Source organism: Anopheles ziemanni, unplaced genomic scaffold (assembly GCF_943734765.1).
Source record: "Anopheles ziemanni unplaced genomic scaffold, idAnoZiCoDA_A2_x.2 scaffold_14_ctg1, whole genome shotgun sequence".
Taxonomy (NCBI): Eukaryota; Metazoa; Arthropoda; class Insecta; order Diptera; family Culicidae; genus Anopheles; species Anopheles ziemanni.
The window spans coordinates 652,987-664,130 of NW_026690049.1; positions in this window are offsets into that span (position 1 = coordinate 652,987).

The window sequence follows — 11,144 nt, forward strand, 5'->3', positions numbered from 1 at the left end:
ATGTGTTTGTAAGTGGTTGGGAAGTACTTCGGACGACATTCGATGGTGTTGGGATGTGTTTGTAAGTGGTTGGGAAGTACTTCGGACGACATTCGATGGTGTTGGGATGTGTTTGTAAGTGGTTGGGGAGTACTTCGAACGACATTCGATGGTGTTGGGATGTGTTTGTAAGTGGTTGGGAAGTACTTCGGACGACATCCGATGGTGTTGGGATGTGTTTGTAAGTGGTTGGGAAGTACTTCGGACGACATTCGATGGTGTTGGGATGTGTTTGTAAGTGGTTGGGAAGTACTTCGGACGACATCCGATGGTGTTTGGATGTGTTTGTAAGTGGTTGGGAAGTACTTCGGACGACATTCGATGGTGTTGGGATGTGTTTGTAAGTGGTTGGGAAGTACTTCGGACGACATTCGATGGTGTTGGGATGTGTTTGTAAGTGGTTGGGAAGTACTTCGGACGACATCCGATGGTGTTTGGATGTGTTTGTAAGTGGTTGGGAAATACTTCGGACGACATCCGATGGTGTTGGGATGTGTTTGTAAGTGGTTGGGAAGTACTTCGGACGACATCCGATGGTGTTGGGATGTGTTTGTAAGTGGTTGGGAAGTACTTCGGACGACATTCGATGGTGTTGGGATGTGTTTGTAAGTGGTTGGGAAGTACTTCGGACGACATTGGATGGTGTTGGGATGTGTTTGTAAGTGGTTGGGAAGTACTTCGGACGACATTCGATGGTGTTGGGATGTGTTTGTAAGTGGTTGGGAAGTACTTCGGACGACATCCGATGGTGTTTGGATGTGTTTGTAAGTGGTTGGGAAGTACTTCGGATGTCATCCGATGGTGTTTGGATGTGTTTGTAAGTGGTTGGGAAGTACTTCGGATGTCATCCGATGGTGTTTGGATGTGTTTGTAAGTGGTTGGGAAGTACTTCGGACGACATTCGATGGTGTTGGGATGTGTTTGTAAGTGGTTGGGAAGTACTTCGGACGACATTCGATGGTGTTGGGATGTGTTTGTAAGTGGTTGGGAAGTACTTCGGATGTCATCCGATGGTGTTTGGATGTGTTTGTAAGTGGTTGGGAAGTACTTCGGACGACATCCGATGGTGTTGGGATGTGTTTGTAAGTGGTTGGGAAGTACTTCGGACGACATTCGATGGTGTTGGGATGTGTTTGTAAGTGGTTGGGAAGTACTTCGGACGACATCCGATGGTGTTTGGATGTGTTTGTAAGTGGTTGGGAAGTACTTCGGACGACATTCGATGGTGTTGGGATGTGTTTGTAAGTGGTTGGGAAGTACTTCGGACGACATTCGATGGTGTTGGGATGTGTTTGTAAGTGGTTGGGAAGTACTTCGGACGACATCCGATGGTGTTTGGATGTGTTTGTAAGTGGTTGGGAAATACTTCGGACGACATCCGATGGTGTTGGGATGTGTTTGTAAGTGGTTGGGAAGTACTTCGGACGACATCCGATGGTGTTGGGATGTGTTTGTAAGTGGTTGGGAAGTACTTCGGACGACATTCGATGGTGTTGGGATGTGTTTGTAAGTGGTTGGGAAGTACTTCGGACGACATTGGATGGTGTTGGGATGTGTTTGTAAGTGGTTGGGAAGTACTTCGGACGACATTCGATGGTGTTGGGATGTGTTTGTAAGTGGTTGGGAAGTACTTCGGACGACATCCGATGGTGTTTGGATGTGTTTGTAAGTGGTTGGGAAGTACTTCGGATGTCATCCGATGGTGTTTGGATGTGTTTGTAAGTGGTTGGGAAGTACTTCGGACGACATCCGATGGTGTTGGGATGTGTTTGTAAGTGGTTGGGAAGTACTTCGGACGACATTCGATGGTGTTGGGATGTGTTTGTAAGTGGTTGGGAAGTACTTCGGACGACATTCGATGGTGTTGGGATGTGTTTGTAAGTGGTTGGGAAGTACTTCGGACGACATCCGATGGTGTTTGGATGTGTTTGTAAGTGGTTGGGAAGTACTTCGGATGTCATCCGATGGTGTTTGGATGTGTTTGTAAGTGGTTGGGAAGTACTTCGGATGTCATCCGATGGTGTTTGGATGTGTTTGTAAGTGGTTGGGAAGTACTTCGGACGACATTCGATGGTGTTGGGATGTGTTTGTAAGTGGTTGGGAAGTACTTCGGACGACATTCGATGGTGTTGGGATGTGTTTGTAAGTGGTTGGGGAGTACTTCGGACGACTTTCGATGGTGTTGGGATGTGTTTGTAAGTGGTTGGGAAGTACTTCGGACGACATCCGATGGTGTTGGGATGTGTTTGTAAGTGGTTGGGAAGTACTTCGGACGACATTCGATGGTGTTGGGATGTGTTTGTAAGTGGTTGGGAAGTACTTCGGACGACATCCGATGGTGTTTGGATGTGTTTGTAAGTGGTTGGGAAGTACTTCGGACGACATTCGATGGTGTTGGGATGTGTTTGTAAGTGGTTGGGAAGTACTTCGGACGACATTCGATGGTGTTGGGATGTGTTTGTAAGTGGTTGGGAAGTACTTCGGACGACATCCGATGGTGTTTGGATGTGTTTGTAAGTGGTTGGGAAGTACTTCGGACGACATCCGATGGTGTTGGGATGTGTTTGTAAGTGGTTGGGAAGTACTTCGGACGACATCCGATGGTGTTGGGATGTGTTTGTAAGTGGTTGGGAAGTACTTCGGACGACATTCGATGGTGTTGGGATGTGTTTGTAAGTGGTTGGGAAGTACTTCGGACGACATTGGATGGTGTTGGGATGTGTTTGTAAGTGGTTGGGAAGTACTTCGGACGACATTCGATGGTGTTGGGATGTGTTTGTAAGTGGTTGGGAAGTACTTCGGACGACATCCGATGGTGTTTGGATGTGTTTGTAAGTGGTTGGGAAGTACTTCGGATGTCATCCGATGGTGTTTGGATGTGTTTGTAAGTGGTTGGGAAGTACTTCGGATGTCATCCGATGGTGTTTGGATGTGTTTGTAAGTGGTTGGGAAGTACTTCGGACGACATCCGATGGTGTTGGGATGTGTTTGTAAGTGGTTGGGAAGTACTTCGGACGACATTCGATGGTGTTGGGATGTGTTTGTAAGTGGTTGGGAAGTACTTCGGACGACATTCGATGGTGTTGGGATGTGTTTGTAAGTGGTTGGGAAGTACTTCGGACGACATCCGATGGTGTTTGGATGTGTTTGTATGTGGTTGGGAAGTACTTCGGATGTCATCCGATGGTGTTTGGATGTGTTTGTAAGTGGTTGGGAAGTACTTCGGACGACATCCGATGGTGTTGGGATGTGTTTGTAAGTGGTTGGGAAGTACTTCGGACGACATTCGATGGTGTTGGGATGTGTTTGTACGTGGTTGGGAAGTACTTCGGACGACATTCGATGGTGTTGGGATGTGTTTGTAAGTGGTTGGGAAGTACTTCGGACGACATTCGATGGTGTTTGGATGTGTTTGTAAGTGGTTGGGAAGTACTTCGGATGTCTTCCGATGGTGTTTGGATGTGTTTGTAAGTGGTTGGGAAGTACTTCGCAGGTCTTCCGATGGTGTTTGAATGTGTTTGTAAGTGGTTGGGAAGTACTTCGGACGACATCCGATGTTGTTGGGATGTGTTTGTAAGTGGTTGGGAAGTACTTCGGACGACATTTGAAGGTGTTCAGATGTGTTTGCAAGTGTTTGGGAAGTACTTCGGACGACATCCGATGGTGTTGGGATGTGTTTGTAAGTGGTTGGGAAGTACTTCGGACGACATCCGATGGTGTTGGGATGTGTTTGTAAGTGGTTGGGAAGTACTTCGGACGACATTCGATGGTGTTTGGATGTGTTTGTAAGTGGTTGGGAAGTACTTCGGACGACATTCGATGGTGTTGGGATGTGTTTGTAAGTGGTTGGGAAGTACTTCGGACGACATTCGATGGTGTTGGGATGTGTTTGTAAGTGGTTGGGAAGTACTTCGGACGACATCCGATGGTGTTGGGATGTGTTTGTAAGTGGTTGGGAAGTACTTCGGACGACATTCGATGGTGTTGGGAATTGTTTGTAAGTGGTTGGGAAGTACTTCGGACGACATTCGATGGTGTTTGTAAGTGGTTGGGAAGTACTTCGGACGACATCCGATGGTGTTTGGATGTGTTTGTAAGTGGTTGGGAAGTACTTCGGACGACATTCGATGGTGTTGGGATGTGTTTGTAAGTGGTTGGGAAGTACTTCGGACGACATCCGATGGTGTTTGGATGTGTTTGTAAGTGGTTGGGAAGTACTTCGGATGTCATCCGATGGTGTTTGGATGTGTTTGTAAGTGGTTGGGAAGTACTTCGGACGACATCCGATGGTGTTGGGATGTGTTTGTAAGTGGTTGGGAAGTACTTCGGACGACATTCGATGGTGTTTGGATGTGTTTGTAAGTGGTTGGGAAGTACTTCGGATGTCATCCGATGGTGTTTGGATGTGTTTGTAAGTGGTTGGGAAGTACTTCGGACGACATTCGATGGTGTTGGGATGTGTTTGTAAGTGGTTGGGAAGTACTTCGGACGACATTCGATGGTGTTGGGATGTGTTTGTAAGTGGTTGGGAAGTACTTCGGACGACATTCGATGGTGTTGGGATGTGTTTGTAAGTGGTTGGGAAGTACTTCGGACGACATCCGATGGTGTTTGGATGTGTTTGTAAGTGGTTGGGAAGTACTTCGGATGTCATCCGATGGTGTTTGGATGTGTTTGTAAGTGGTTGGGAAGTACTTCGGACGACATCCGATGGTGTTGGGATGTGTTTGTAAGTGGTTGGGAAGTACTTCGGACGACATTCGATGGTGTTTGGATGTGTTTGTAAGTGGTTGGGAAGTACTTCGGACGACATTCGATGGTGTTTGGATGTGTTTGTAAGTGGTTGGGAAGTACTTCGGACGACATCCGATGGTGTTTGGATGTGTTTGTAAGTGGTTGGGAAGTACTTCGGACGACATCCGATGGTGTTTGGATGTGTTTGTAAGTGGTTGGGAAGTACTTCGGACGACATCCGATGGTGTTGGGATGTGTTTGTAAGTGGTTGGGAAGTACTTCGGACGACATTCGATGGTGTTGGGAATTGTTTGTAAGTGGTTGGGAAGTACTTCGGACGACATTCGATGGTGTTTGTAAGTGGTTGGGAAGTACTTCGGACGACATCCGATGGTGTTTGGATGTGTTTGTAAGTGGTTGGGAAGTACTTCGGACGACATTCGATGGTGTTGGGATGTGTTTGTAAGTGGTTGGGGAGTACTTCGAACGACATTCGATGGTGTTGGGATGTGTTTGTAAGTGGTTGGGAAGTACTTCGGACGACATCCGATGGTGTTTGGATGTGTTTGTAAGTGGTAGGGAAGTACTTCGGACGACATTCGATGGTGTTGGGATGTGTTTGTAAGTGGTTGGGAAGTACTTCGGACGACATTCGATGGTGTTGGGATGTGTTTGTAAGTGGTTGGGAAGTACTTCGGACGACATCCGATGTTGTTGGGATGTGTTTGTAAGTGGTTGGGAAGTACTTCGGACGACATTTGAAGGTGTTCAGATGTGTTTGCAAGTGTTTGGGAAGTACTTCGGACGACATCCGATGGTGTTGGGATGTGTTTGTAAGTGGTTGGGAAGTACTTCGGACGACATCCGATGGTGTTGGGATGTGTTTGTAAGTGGTTGGGAAGTACTTCGGATGTCTTCCGATGGTGTTTGGATGTGTTTGTCAGTGGTTGGGAAGTACTTCGGATGTCATCCGATGGTGTTTGGATGTGTTTGTAAGTGGTTGGGAATTACTTCGGACGACATTTGAAGGTGTTCAGATGTGTTTGCAAGTGTTTGGGAAGTACTTCGGACGACATCCGATGGTGTTGGGATGTGTTTGTAAGTGGTTGGGAAGTACTTCGGACGACATCCGATGGTGTTGGGATGTGTTTGTAAGTGGTTGGGAAGTACTTCGGACGACATCCGATGGTGTTTGGATGTGTTTGTAAGTGGTTGGGAAGTACTTCGGACGACATCCGATGGTGTTGGGATGTGTTTGTAAGTGGTTGGGAAGTACTTCGGACGACATTCGATGGTGTTGGGATGTGTTTGTAAGTGGTTGGGAAGTACTTCGGACGACATTCGATGGTGTTGGGATGTGTTTGTAAGTGGTTGGGAAGTACTTCGGACGACATCCGATGGTGTTGGGATGTGTTTGTAAGTGGTTGGGAAGTACTTCGGACGACATTCGATGGTGTTGGGAATTGTTTGTAAGTGGTTGGGAAGTACTTCGGACGACATTCGATGGTGTTTGTAAGTGGTTGGGAAGTACTTCGGACGACATCCGATGGTGTTTGGATGTGTTTGTAAGTGGTTGGGAAGTACTTCGGACGACATTCGATGGTGTTGGGATGTGTTTGTAAGTGGTTGGGAAGTACTTCGGACGACATCCGATGGTGTTTGGATGTGTTTGTAAGTGGTTGGGAAGTACTTCGGACGACATTCGATGGTGTTGGGATGTGTTTGTAAGTGGTTGGGAAGTACTTCGCAGGTCTTCCGATGGTGTTTGAATGTGTTTGTAAGTGGTTGGGAAGTACTTCGGACGACATCCGATGTTGTTGGGATGTGTTTGTAAGTGGTTGGGAAGTACTTCGGACGACATTTGAAGGTGTTCAGATGTGTTTGCAAGTGTTTGGGAAGTACTTCGGACGACATCCGATGGTGTTGGGATGTGTTTGTAAGTGGTTGGGAAGTACTTCGGACGACATCCGATGGTGTTGGGATGTGTTTGTAAGTGGTTGGGAAGTACTTCGGACGACATTCGATGGTGTTTGGATGTGTTTGTAAGTGGTTGGGAAGTACTTCGGACGACATTCGATGGTGTTGGGATGTGTTTGTAAGTGGTTGGGAAGTACTTCGGACGACATCCGATGGTGTTTGGATGTGTTTGTAAGTGGTTGGGAAGTACTTCGGACGACATCCGATGGTGTTGGGATGTGTTTGTAAGTGGTTGGGAAGTACTTCGGACGACATTCGATGGTGTTGGGAATTGTTTGTAAGTGGTTGGGAAGTACTTCGGACGACATTCGATGGTGTTTGTAAGTGGTTGGGAAGTACTTCGGACGACATTCGATGGTGTTGGGATGTGTTTGTAAGTGGTTGGGAAGTACTTCGGACGACATCCGATGGTGTTTGGATGTGTTTGTAAGTGGTTGGGAAGTACTTCGGACGACATCCGATGGTGTTTGGATGTGTTTGTAAGTGGTTGGGAAGTACTTCGGACGACATTCGATGGTGTTGGGATGTGTTTGTAAGTGGTTGGGAAGTACTTCGGACGACATCCGATGGTGTTGGGATGTGTTTGTAAGTGGTTGGGAAGTATTTCGGATGTCATCCGATGGTGTTTGGATGTGTTTGTAAGTGGTTGGGAAGTACTTCGGATGTCATACGATGGTGTTTGGATGTGTTTGTAAGTGGTTGGGAAGTACTTCGAATGTCATCCGATGGTGTTGGGATGTGTTTGTAAGTGGTTGGGAAGTACTTCGGACGACATTCGATGGTGTTGGGATGTGTTTGTAAGTGGTTGGGAAGTACTTCGGACGACATCCGATGGTGTTGGGATGTGTTTGTAAGTGGTTGGGAAGTGCTTCGGACGACATTTGATGGTGTTCAGATGTGTTTGCAAGTGGTTGGGAAGTACTTCGGACGACATCCGATGGTGTTGGGATGTGTTTGTAAGTGGTTGGGAAGTACTTCGGACGACATCCGATGGTGTTGGGATGTGTTTGTAAGTGGTTGGGAAGTACTTCGGATGTCTTCCGATGGTGTTTGGATGTGTTTGTAAGTGGTTGGGAAGTACTTCGCAGGTCTTCCGATGGTGTTTGAATGTGTTTGTAAGTGGTTGGGAAGTACTTCGTATGTCATCCGATGGTGTTTGGATGTGTTTGTCAGTGGTTGGGAAGTACTTCGGACGACATCCGATGGTGTTGGGATGTGTTTGTAAGTGGTTGGGAAGTACTTCGGACGACATCCGATGGTGTTGGGATGTGTTTGTAAGTGGTTGGGAAGTGCTTCGGACGACATCCGATGGTGTTGGGATGTGTTTGTAAGTGGTTGGGAAGTACTTCGGACGACATTCGATGGTGTTGGGATGTGTTTGTAAGTGGTTGGGAAGTACTTCGGACGACATCCGATGGTGTTGGGATGTGTTTGTAAGTGGTTGGGAAGTACTTCGGATGTCTTCCGATGGTGTTTGGATGTGTTTGTAAGTGGTTGGGAAGTACTTTAAAGGTCTTCCGATGGTGTTTGAATGTGTTTGTAAGTGGTTGGGAAGTACTTCGTATGTCATCCGATGGTGTTTGGATGTGTTTGTCAGTGGTTGGGAAGTACTTCGGACGACATCCGATGGTGTTGGGATGTGTTTGTAAGTGGTTGGGAAGTACTTCGGACGACATCCGATGGTGTTGGGATGTGTTTGTAAGTGGTTGGGAAGTGCTTCGGACGACATCCGATGGTGTTGGGATGTGTTTGTAAGTGGTTGGGAAGTACTTCGGACGACATTCGATGGTGTTGGGATGTGTTTGTAAGTGGTTGGGAAGTACTTCGGACGACATTCGATGGTGTTGGGATGTGTTTGTCAGTGGTTGGGAAGTACTTCGGACGACATCCGATGGTGTTGGGATGTGTTTGTAAGTGGTTGGGAAGTACTTCGGACGACATCCGATGGTGTTGGGATGTGTTTGTAAGTGGTTGGGAAGTACTTCGGATGTCTTCCGATGGTGTTGGGATGTGTTTGTAAGTGGTTGGGAAGTGCTTCGGACGACATTCGATGGTGTTGGGATGTGTTTGTAAGTGGTTGGGAAGTGCTTCGGACGACATCCGATGGTGTTGGGATGTGTTTGTAAGTGGTTGGGAAGTACTTCGGACGACATTCGATGGTGTTGGGATGTGTTTGTAAGTGGTTGGGAAGTACTTCGGACGACATCCGATGGTGTTGGGATGTGTTTGTAAGTGGTTGGGAAGTACTTCGTATGTCATCCGATGGTGTTTGGATGTGTTTGTCAGTGGTTGGGAAGTACTTCGGATGTCATCCGATGGTGTTTGGATGTGTTTGTCAGTGGTTGGGAAGTACTTCGGATGTCATCCGATGGTGTTTGGATGTGTTTGTAAGTGGTTGGGAAGTACTTCGGATGTCATCCGATGGTGTTTGGATGTGTTTGTAAGTGGTTGGGAAGTACTTCGGATGTCATCCGATGGTGTTTGGATGTGTTTGTAAGTGGTTGGGAAGTACTTCGGATGTCATCCGATGGTGTTTGGATGTGTTTGTAAGTGGTTGGGAAGTACTTCGGATGTCATCCGATGGTGTTTGGATGTGTTTGTAAGTGGTTGGGAAGTACTTCAGACGACATTCGATGGTGTTGAGATGTGTTTGTAAGTGGTTGGGAAGTACTTCGGATGTCATCCGATGGTGTTTGGATGTGTTTGTAAGTGGTTGGGAAGTACTTCGGATGTCATCCGATGGTGTTTGGATGTGTTTGTAAGTGGTTGGGAAGTACTTCGGATGTCATCCGATGGTGTTTGGATGTGTTTGTAAGTGGTTGGGAAGTACTTCGGATGTCATCCGATGGTGTTTGGATGTGTTTGTAAGTGGTTGGGAAGTACTTCGGATGTCATCCGATGGTGTTTGGATGTGTTTGTAAGTGGTTGGGAAGTACTTCGGATGACATCCGATGGTGTTTGGATGTGTTTGTAAGTGGTTGGGAAGTACTTCGGATGTCATCCGATGGTGTTTGGATGTGTTTGTAAGTGGTTGGGAAGTACTTCGGATGTCATCCGATGGTGTTTGGATGTGTTTGTAAGTGGTTGGGAAGTACTTCGGATGTCATCCGATGGTGTTTGGATGTGTTTGTAAGTGGTTGGGAAGTACTTCGGATGTCATCCGATGGTGTTTGGATGTGTTTGTAAGTGGTTGGGAAGTACTTCGGATGTCATCCGATGGTGTTTGGATGTGTTTGTAAGTGGTTGGGAAGTACTTCGGATGTCATCCGATGGTGTTTGGATGTGTTTGTAAGTGGTTGGGAAGTACTTCGGATGTCATCCGATGGTGTTTGGATGTGTTTGTAAGTGGTTGGGAAGTACTTCAGACGACATTCGATGGTGTTGAGATGTGTTTGTAAGTGGTTGGGAAGTACTTCAGACGACATTCGATGGTGTTGAGATGTGTTTGTAAGTGGTTGGGAAGTACTTCGGATGTCATCCGATGGTGTTTGGATGTGTTTGTAAGTGGTTGGGAAGTACTTCGGATGTCATCCGATGGTGTTTGGATGTGTTTGTAAGTGGTTGGGAAGTACTTCGGATGTCATCCGATGGTGTTTGGATGTGTTTGTAAGTGGTTGGGAAGTACTTCGGATGTCATCCGATGGTGTTTGGATGTGTTTGTAAGTGGTTGGGAAGTACTTCGGATGTCATCCGATGGTGTTTGGATGTGTTTGTAAGTGGTTGGGAAGTACTTCGGATGTCATCCGATGGTGTTTGGATGTGTTTGTAAGTGGTTGGGAAGTACTTCGGATGTCATCCGATGGTGTTTGGATGTGTTTGTAAGTGGTTGGGAAGTACTTCGGATGTCATCCGATGGTGTTTGGATGTGTTTGTAAGTGGTTGGGAAGTACTTCGGATGTCATCCGATGGTGTTTGGATGTGTTTGAAAGTGGTTGGGAAGTACTTCAGACGACATTCGATGGTGTTGAGATGTGTTTGTAAGTGGTTGGGAAGTACTTCGGATGTCATCCGATGGTGTTTGGATGTGTTTGTAAGTGGTTGGGAAGTACTTCGGATGTCATCCGATGGTGTTTGGATGTGTTTGTAAGTGGTTGGGAAGTACTTCGGATGTCATCCGATGGTGTTTGGATGTGTTTGTAAGTGGTTGGGAAGTACTTCGGATGTCATCCGATGGTGTTTGGATGTGTTTGTAAGTGGTTGGGAAGTACTTCGGATGACATTCGATGGTGTTGGGATGTGTTTGTAAGTGGTTGGTAAGTACTTCGGATGTCATCCGATGGTGTTTGAATGTGTTTGTAAGTGGTTGGGAAGTACTTCGGATGTCATCCGATGGTGTTTGGATGTGTTTGTAAGTGGTTGGGAAGTACTTCGGATGTCATCCGATGGTGTTTGGA